The sequence below is a fragment of the Cydia pomonella genome, chromosome 2 (genome assembly GCF_033807575.1).
Source record: "Cydia pomonella isolate Wapato2018A chromosome 2, ilCydPomo1, whole genome shotgun sequence".
In the NCBI taxonomy this organism is placed as follows: Eukaryota; Metazoa; Arthropoda; class Insecta; order Lepidoptera; family Tortricidae; genus Cydia; species Cydia pomonella.
The window spans coordinates 31,571,660-31,580,608 of NC_084704.1; the positions used below are offsets into that span (position 1 = coordinate 31,571,660).

At 34.2% G+C, this 8,949-nt stretch overlaps 1 long non-coding RNA gene across 1 annotated transcript; it reads left to right on the forward strand.

The window, feature by feature from the left end:
* The first annotated feature begins 3,665 nt into the window (after positions 1-3,665).
* On the forward strand, positions 3,666-5,670 carry LOC133515366 (uncharacterized). The gene is made up of 2 exons (XR_009799014.1): positions 3,666-5,142; positions 5,555-5,670. It is a non-coding gene; the product is annotated as an uncharacterized LOC133515366 (long non-coding RNA).
* Positions 5,671-8,949: the final 3,279 nt, after the last annotated feature.

The following is an 8,949-nucleotide window of genomic DNA, read 5'->3' on the forward strand; positions in this document are numbered from 1 at the left end:
AATACTTATTTGGATGAAACATGAGTTTTGACGTGTTTTAAGATTCTGTACATAAACGATTTAGTTTAATGTCGTATTTCTTGAGATATTTAACTAAATGTGGGGTTGGATCCATTTTGAGAAAATACTTTTTCCATGTAACCTTTTTCATTTTAAATAGGCAATAAGGATCCATCCCAATAAATTGGAAAAAAAAACGAGAAAATCACCAAGAAAAGATAAAAAACTTTATTAAAAAAACAATGTAATAGCTTATCAAAGTATTGAGTATTAACAAAATTGAGATCACTTCTGTTTAACGATAATAAAAGCCTCTTATCATCACTAATCGTTTTTTTATTTTTTATTAGCCTATTTGTGTGTCCCACTGCTGGGCAAAGGCCTCCCCTCTAGCTTTCCAATCCTCCCTGTGCTGAGCAAGGTCCCGCCAGTCCCGCTGAAACGCATCACTAATCGTTTACATAAAAAAAATTTTAGGACATAAATCAAAATACCATTTTTGAACAATATTTCCCATGACATACCAAATTCATCACATATTAATCTTTTGTAAAACCAATGGAAAATGAATATTTAATAGTTAATACCAAAGTAATTGTAGATTAAAAGAAATATAACTATAACCATACCACTTACTTTTATGCCTATTTTCGTCATTTTTTTCATTCTTGTCATAGCATGCCTTCCTTGCCAAAAAATTTAGGATCGCTATTCTCAGCTAAATAATAACATACACATATTAGAACAGAACTTTAATAATTTATCTTATCTTATCGGAAGAAGTTTTGATGGATTCAACCAAAATAGTTTTTACTCACCATTTTTGTCGTTACAAATCCACAGACCTGTCTTTCGCGACAATGCACAGCATGACGCAATAGCAAAATCAGTTTTTTTAGTTACAAAAATGATAGGTAAAGTTTCAAAATTATAATTACTATAACATTATTAATACCAGCAACGTATAAACGAAATTAATACTAAAAGCAATTTTTTTTATGAACAATATAATTAACATGGATCGTTATTAAAATTTAGCATTGTATTGCCATTTTAAATAAAAAAAATCCCTATAACGTATTTATGTAAACTGGATCTTTTCCGTTGATTAATTTGCCACTATGAAACTATACCTGGAGTAAATTATCAAAAAAGATCCAAGTACCTTAAATCGACTTTGATGTTTGACGCTGAATATAAGAACAAGTTAATTTAAACCTGCAAAAATGATTCAAACAGTTTGAATGATTTCTGTTATTTTTCCTCATCTATTTAATTTGTTTATGAATTACGATCCAAGTCGACATATATAGCAAAAAAATTCAAAAATAGCCTATCATAGCAGTAAAACTGCCTTTTAGGTTAAGTATAAAGTTGTTTAAATTTAAAAAGTCAGCCTAAAGTTAATATATTTAACATGAATCGTTTTTGTTGTTTACTGACACACCAATGCTGGAATAACAAGAATTCCACAAATGTGATCCAAGTTTGCTGAATCGTTTTTGTTGTTTAGCTAAAGTATTTACACATCGTCAAATTAGTTTCTCAAAAACGATCCAAATGGGTTGGATCAGTTTTGTTGATATATATTTAGGACGAAAAGTATTCATTGCATTTTCTCAAAAAGATTCCAAGCAGTTTGGATTTTTCTTGTTGAAATTTATATAAACCAGTCCTGTCACTAACATAATTTTACAACAAGGTACCAAGAGTATTGAATACTTATTGGTGAATATCATTTTTAATCTTTCATACATGGGGGATGGTATCCGATGTCGATTAAAATATGAAAACGCTATGTGAGCTCAGTGCTTTTTTGCTGAATGAAAATATAACACATTAAAGACCTGCCTGGTATACTTAACTCATGTTTTGGTATTTTTGTGGATTGGATCCTTTTCCTTTAACTACGTCCAATTATGCTCATTATCTACTTTAACGAGGCTTAATCAAGTATACTTAATGTATGCAATTAAGTCACATCAAAGTAAATAAAAATTAGACAATATAACAATGTTCGCAACAGCACTACTTGTTTCAGCGAAAAGAAAGGAATCCAGTATACTTACTAACACCACAGTTCCGAGCGCAAATGAACCGGCCCGGGTTAAAGTACGTTATGTTGTTCGATCCGCACACGGGTCTATATTCTGTACTCGATTGGCAATCCTGCACACATTGTCTCTGCGTGGGAGTATCGCAACTGTGAACAGAGGCGTTTTATCATGTTTTATGGTGCTGAAAGTTCGATTAAGCTGGCGCGCTGTACAAATATCGTTAGTTTCCTTCGCCTTCGTTGTTGTTGCTATGCATAAAATTGGAATGGAATACTTTTACGCATGATACGCAATATACGAGTAAAATTCTATGCTGCTTTTTTATGTGCCTCACAGATGGATACAATTGTCTTGTGCATGTACTGCATTATTAAGGCCAAGGCAGCTCTAACCGATTTTGATAAATTGACATTCAAATCAGTCAGGGAGCCAGACATTCAGATCTGGGCCCTTATTCGACATGCTAAAAGTGACGTTTCGTGTTGATTTCCATTTGATGTGGGAAATATTGTGACTTGTCGAATTGCTATCATCAACACCTGTCAGTGACCAATATCCACACTAGAGGCGGGGCGTTGTACCGGAATAGTTTTTGGAACAGGTTTTTTGTAATAGACTACTTTTAGCTTGTCGAGTATTTAAAAGTACGAACTTTGATTTCTGAAATAAAACAAATATAAAACTTTCATCACCTCGTACCTCCATTCTTACCGTTACTTTAAGCAAAACAAAATTTTGTTAACAGACGGTCGTCTGGGCGTCTGTTGTATCTAAAAATAGTGTAATAATATATAATAAAAATATGTCAATGGATTCATAGCCTTCACTCAAAACGTCATAATATTTCCGACCCCTACCGAAATAATAAGTCGATATTTGCATATATAATCCTTATTTGTAAGACGCCTAAGACCGGCAAATACGTAAACTGCCTATTGGGGGTCATACTCGTAAAAGTGGTATTTTAGACGTACTTTTGGTACGAGTAACAGAGACGTACTTTTGGTACGCAGTCCCAGCTCTAGTCAGGATTCTAGTTGTCAAATATAAGCGTGTCGAATACGTATTAGTTAACTGTCAAATGAAATTAGATCAACGGTAGACTTTTTTGTCGATGGGTATGGCTGCCATGTTTGGATTTATGACATTTGAAAGGGGATCCTAAGGCAGAGAGTAGTTTTTTCTGTACGATTTTGATTATTCTACTCGACGCAAGATGGAGTTAGCTGCCAAATTCCGATCTTGGCGTTATAAAAATAAACCGCAAGAACCATGACAATGACATGCAGTTGCGTCGATGTAGATCTATCATAAAAACGTACATGTGACAATTGTCCAGGATTTAAAAAAATCTTGACAATTAATAAATGTCAAAAAGAAAACTGATTTATTATAAAAATACAAATTATATATAAAGTTTGATTTTAAAACCAATGGTCGTGGGTCCTAACCCCGGCTCTTAACAATGAACATCTTGTAACTTGTGTGCAAAATATCATTTAACTTTTACCAATTACTTTTCGGTTAAATAAAATATCACGAGGAAGAAGTAGCCCCAATAAGGTATATTTTCCCCTCTGGGTTAGAAGGTCAGATGGCACTGAGACAGGGAGAGATAGTGAAGAATGCGGCAAAATAATCATTAATTGTGTTATTAGACTAGCTTTTTTTGTTAATATGAAAATTGACGCAACAGCAAGCTCAAAGCCCCTTATGAGCCAGAGCCTGTTAGGTGCAGGCTTAATTGGCTCATCCGAGGGAAGCGGAGCTTCGGCGACTAGCTGGTTGCGTCTGCTTATCAACTTCTTCCAATTCACTTTTACATCAACTCCTTATAAATTTGTAAATTAAGGTCAACTTTGTAAGAACTAATACCTGTGCCATACTATAAATTGGACGATATGCCTAATTAATTGTTATTAATGTTGAATTTTTAATGGCGTATAATATAAGACAGCGGTCGTATAATGACTGAGAAATTTGGATTTTTCTGTTTGAATAAACAGCAAACTGGAGACATTGAGATTAATTATAAACTTATTATTTTAGGTGTTATCAAGAAAAAAGGTCTTAACAGATTTATGAATAGGCATTGGCAGAAAAACAGGCGTCCGACTTTTATCATGTAGCTATATCTATATGACCTCTGCCGCCGACTTTTTCACCCGTTGGCGCCTGTGCCCAAATCCTTCTAAGACCGAAGTTTGCTGTTTCCACCTGTCCAATAAGCTGGCACATAAGACAGCCTTACAACATAACTATTCTCCAAAGTATCTCGGTGTTACACTGGACAGAAGCCTGACATACCGATTGCACATAGAGAAGCTAAAAAGTAAAATAAGGACCAGGATATTTTAATTACGATACATAAATAACTACTAAAACATGTTTTCTGCAAGAAATTAGTTATCTTATTATATTATAAAATATTTATTATCCATCTGTGATGTTTATTTCTTGTGAAGATATCGAAGTTTCGCTGTGTAGCACTTATCGATATATAATATGATCAAAATCGACCCGTCCACATCCCTAAAAATCCACACATACACATTTTTACGCACATATACAAAGCAGTATAACCACCAAAATGGCTACGGCTTGAGTATTCAAATTTGTATTGAGAAAAGGCAACTATATCCTGTCTTTATTTGCCTCTCTATCGCTCGAATATGCAATACGCATGCACTCTTCGTCAAAATCGGTTTCAAACTTTTTCGACTGAGTACGCGCAATAAACGCCTAGTAGTAGTATTTAAATGTTTACCGTATTCATTTAAAGCATCGTAGGACAATGCCGCTATGTAAACTGTAAGGTGGGTCTTAAATTAGTGTGAGTTATTTTGGCACCGGACTCAACCTTCACGTTACAATATTTAAAGTATTGCGCTGTCATAGTAACGAAAATGATAAACACGTCAATCGGAGTAAACAAGTAACTAAATGATGCAAACAAGAAAATATTGCAAAATAGGTACATATATATGTACCGATAATTATTTTGTGTTAAAAATATGAGGCAAATTATACTGCCCGATTATACGGACTACATATTAAAAACGATTATCTTGGAAACAGTCAATAGGTGAACAAAGTTATAGTAAAATTGGTGCATAGTTTCAGGGCTTGCCTGGCCCACGCATGATGTACCTACCTACCACGACCACGGCCGTCTCCTATTACTATTTTTTTCTAATTCCCTAACTAGAGAACAATATTTCATGTTCATAGTCTAGAATTTAAAACCTTTGCTACATATTTGTGGCGCTTGGGGTTGAAGTTGAAACCCTGGGGTCCTAGCGTGGGTCTATGAGGAAATGTCAAAACGCCTTTTAAAGGTTTCTGGTGACCAGAGGCCTGGCCTATATTTCAATCGGCGGATCAGCATTGTTATCCAGAGGGGCAGCAGCCTTCTGGACACACCACCGACCGACCAGAATTTATTTATAAGTTTTTATCTTAAGTGTTTTTATGATATTTTATATATAAACTTACAGATGTCGAACCACCAGCAAAGTTTTTGAAGAGGTGTACCTAGTTCCTGGTACCAACTGGAAACTGAAACTAATAATCTACACTCAAGAAAATGAAATATAGTCACAGAAAACTTTAATGTTTTATTTTATTAAAGAAAAACGTTAAAAAAAATGTGTAAACAGAAATATATATTTTTTAATTCGTAGTTGAATAACATAATATGTATTTAATCTCCTGTACATAGGAATCGTCTTTTTGTAGGTTTATATAAACAATAAGTACTTAGGTCGATTTAGGCATCAACTCATCACACCAAAATTTTGTTCTAACCGATCACACCGCCAAAAGCAGTATTATTTGTTTCAACCCGTCACAAGTAGATTTAGTTCTATTAGGACACATCGTAATTTTGTAGCTATTGGTCAAACTGCAAATCTGTTCCTATTCGTCATCCCGTCAAACTGTTCTAACTAGTCACAAGGAGGATACCTAAACAAATTTCACTACCCGCCAAACGTGTAATATAGACCATACAGTAGGTCTTAATGGTGATGGCGACTGTACAATGGGGTTGCGTATACATACAAAGAGCATTCAAATAGTTGGTGATAGACCAAGTGACCGAGTTACTAACAGTTATATTATATCTTTTTTATAAATAATGTAATAGCGTAATTTTTGGAAAAATAATAAAGGATTCATGAACCATCTCGTAATTTTTAAAAAACGGACATTAAATCATATGCCTGAAAGATGTGTTAAGGTATACTTACAACTTGGATCGTGAACGTGGTTTAGAAGCAACTGGGTGCGGAGTAAATTGCTTGAATTTTTTTAGAATTTTGAGCGTTTCTAGGAGAATATGTGGAGCGAGCATTATTCGACGTGTAGGTGTGGGTTCAACAAAAAGATCGCATGTCAATAGTGCTTTATTGTCGTTAAAATTCAATTAATAATCGCCTTTATCGACCATCAACCGTGTGGTCACTTTTTAATTGATTGACATTGTCAGGTATAGTTTCACTACTCGCCGCCGCATTATTCATAGCGCATTACTTATCCTATCGGATACAAGATGTCGCTGATTCTTGTAAAGTTATGTTTTAAAAAAAAGATGCCTTACTCTATGCCATATATTGTATGAAAGGAAGGGTATTCCCTGTCGTACGTCAAAAAATCCAAGATGGTGCCCAAGCCCATGGACAAAAAATTCTAGCAATAAAATCAACACTTGTCAAAATTTGACATTAGCAATCCACAGTCAGGTGACAATCAAATCAAACCGATCCACTTCGAGTTCAGAGCCATTACAAACTGTATAGTAGTAATAAACAAAGTTGATTTTAGTTTGATTATTTTTTCTATGAATGAGTTTTGATTGTTCCAAATGATAATATCCACAGTTGATAGAATCAACACTTGATACAATCAACATGCGATAGAATCAAGTGTTGATTTGATGTGGACGCGAAATTTGACAGTTGTGCATGTCGAATAAGGCCCCTGATTTCATTTTTGTCTACGATATCCTCTAATTTATACTTATGGCTATGGCTTAAAAATTAATTGTATAAAATAGGTACCTATGTATTGCATACGTGCGCCCCGATATAATATGTGAGATATTAAACTTAAAGGCATTCACTGGGTCGACAACCGCGTAGATAGCAGTATACTAAAAGCACTCAGTATAAATACGTAATAAAGCCGTTTATGGCATGTGTGGCATGCATATTGACATAGGTACAATTTATTGATCTAGTAGCCTCATAGAGCCTCTATAGCAACCGCACTCGTCTGAAACAAATTATAATTGTGGTTTAACTTATAATAACTTAATTTGGCCTGTGTCCACGTGAGTTATTATTTATTAAATTATAACTTACCTTCATGAATCGCTGCCAAATAAAATTACCACATTTATTTGAAGCACCTTTTTGTTTGCAATGAGAAACAATAAAAGGGTCAAGTATTTACGTTTAATAAATAAACTTTAATTTATAAATTTTAACAACAAATAGGTACTCTTATGAATATAAATTATTCAACGTCAAAAACAACTGTTGTCATAAAATAAATTGAGTGCTTTAAATTGTTATATATGTATACAAATCGAAAATATATACATTATATATTTAAGTATAAGTCGGTATCTATATGGATATATTATAATAAAAATAGCCTGTTACTAATTCCAGCTTACAAAATATGTCCGCTTAGAAACTAACTAAGCTCAGGTCGATGTCCGCCCAAGCAAAGTAAATAGTTTACCTCAAATAATTGTAATTATACCCACCCATCTTGGAAAACAATGCTATCTGGGACAGAAGTAGTCATAGCAACGGGTTTTCCCAATATGGCCACCGGATTATAGTCTTCAACGTCTTGTGGGTTCTGATTTTGAACTGACATCTGGTTTCCATTTTGATTCTGGAACTGTTGGTTTCCCAGATTTGGATTTTGAAATTGGTTTCCAGGACTCCAATTGCCAGGTCGGGACTGGCTGATCCCGTTTTGAAGTGGAATGTCGTCTAAAGTGCCGGTGTTAAAATTTTGATTCTGTCCAAAATTGTTTCCGTTAAAGTTTTGTGGATTTGATTGGGAAGGGTATTGATTTAACTGTTGGTTCATCTGTTGATCTGGAAATTGTACAGGTGATGGGTATTGGTTTTGGCCAGCCCCAAAATTGTTTTGTGAGAAGCCACCTTGAGGATAGAGTGGTGTCGATTGAAATTGTTGGTCTAAATTTGATTGCGCTTGATTTGGTGTTTGCATTTGTTGCCAATTGTTGAATTGTGCTTGAGGATTTTGCTGAAAATAACATACGTTTTAAAGATAACAGCTAACTAGTAAGTTTGTTACCTTTTTTAACCTAGATTTAAGTTGAGATTTAATATTATAATAGGTATTAGGTATATGATGTGTAATTTTTGTATTCCATTGAAGTGTGCATTTCTGAGCTTATGTTGAAGACACCGGTATTCCGGGCTAACAATGTTCGACATGACATTGATAAGTATGTCATAGTTTTCAATAGTTTGGTTGAGTTAAAGCTGATTCCAGTGTTATAATAATAACGCTATAAGTATATATTTAAAAGCATTTAAATATTTTGACTAACTAATAAATTAACTAGGTCATTTAGTTTCCTTAAATGTAATTGGCCATATAAATAAATGAAATGTTGAAGTATCAGACAATATATTTGGCATGGAAAATTACGCATCTTAGTTCACTGGAGAATTCATGCGTTAGAAGTAGGTAGCTACTTGTCCATTTTCCTTAATTATTACAATCTTGATTCCCAACGTCTTGCCGGTTTTAAGTCAACCAGGAACCTCACACTATACAAGTTTTGAAGTGAACAAATCCGGCTTTCCCGATGAATATGTTCACCGCGTCATATATCTCGATC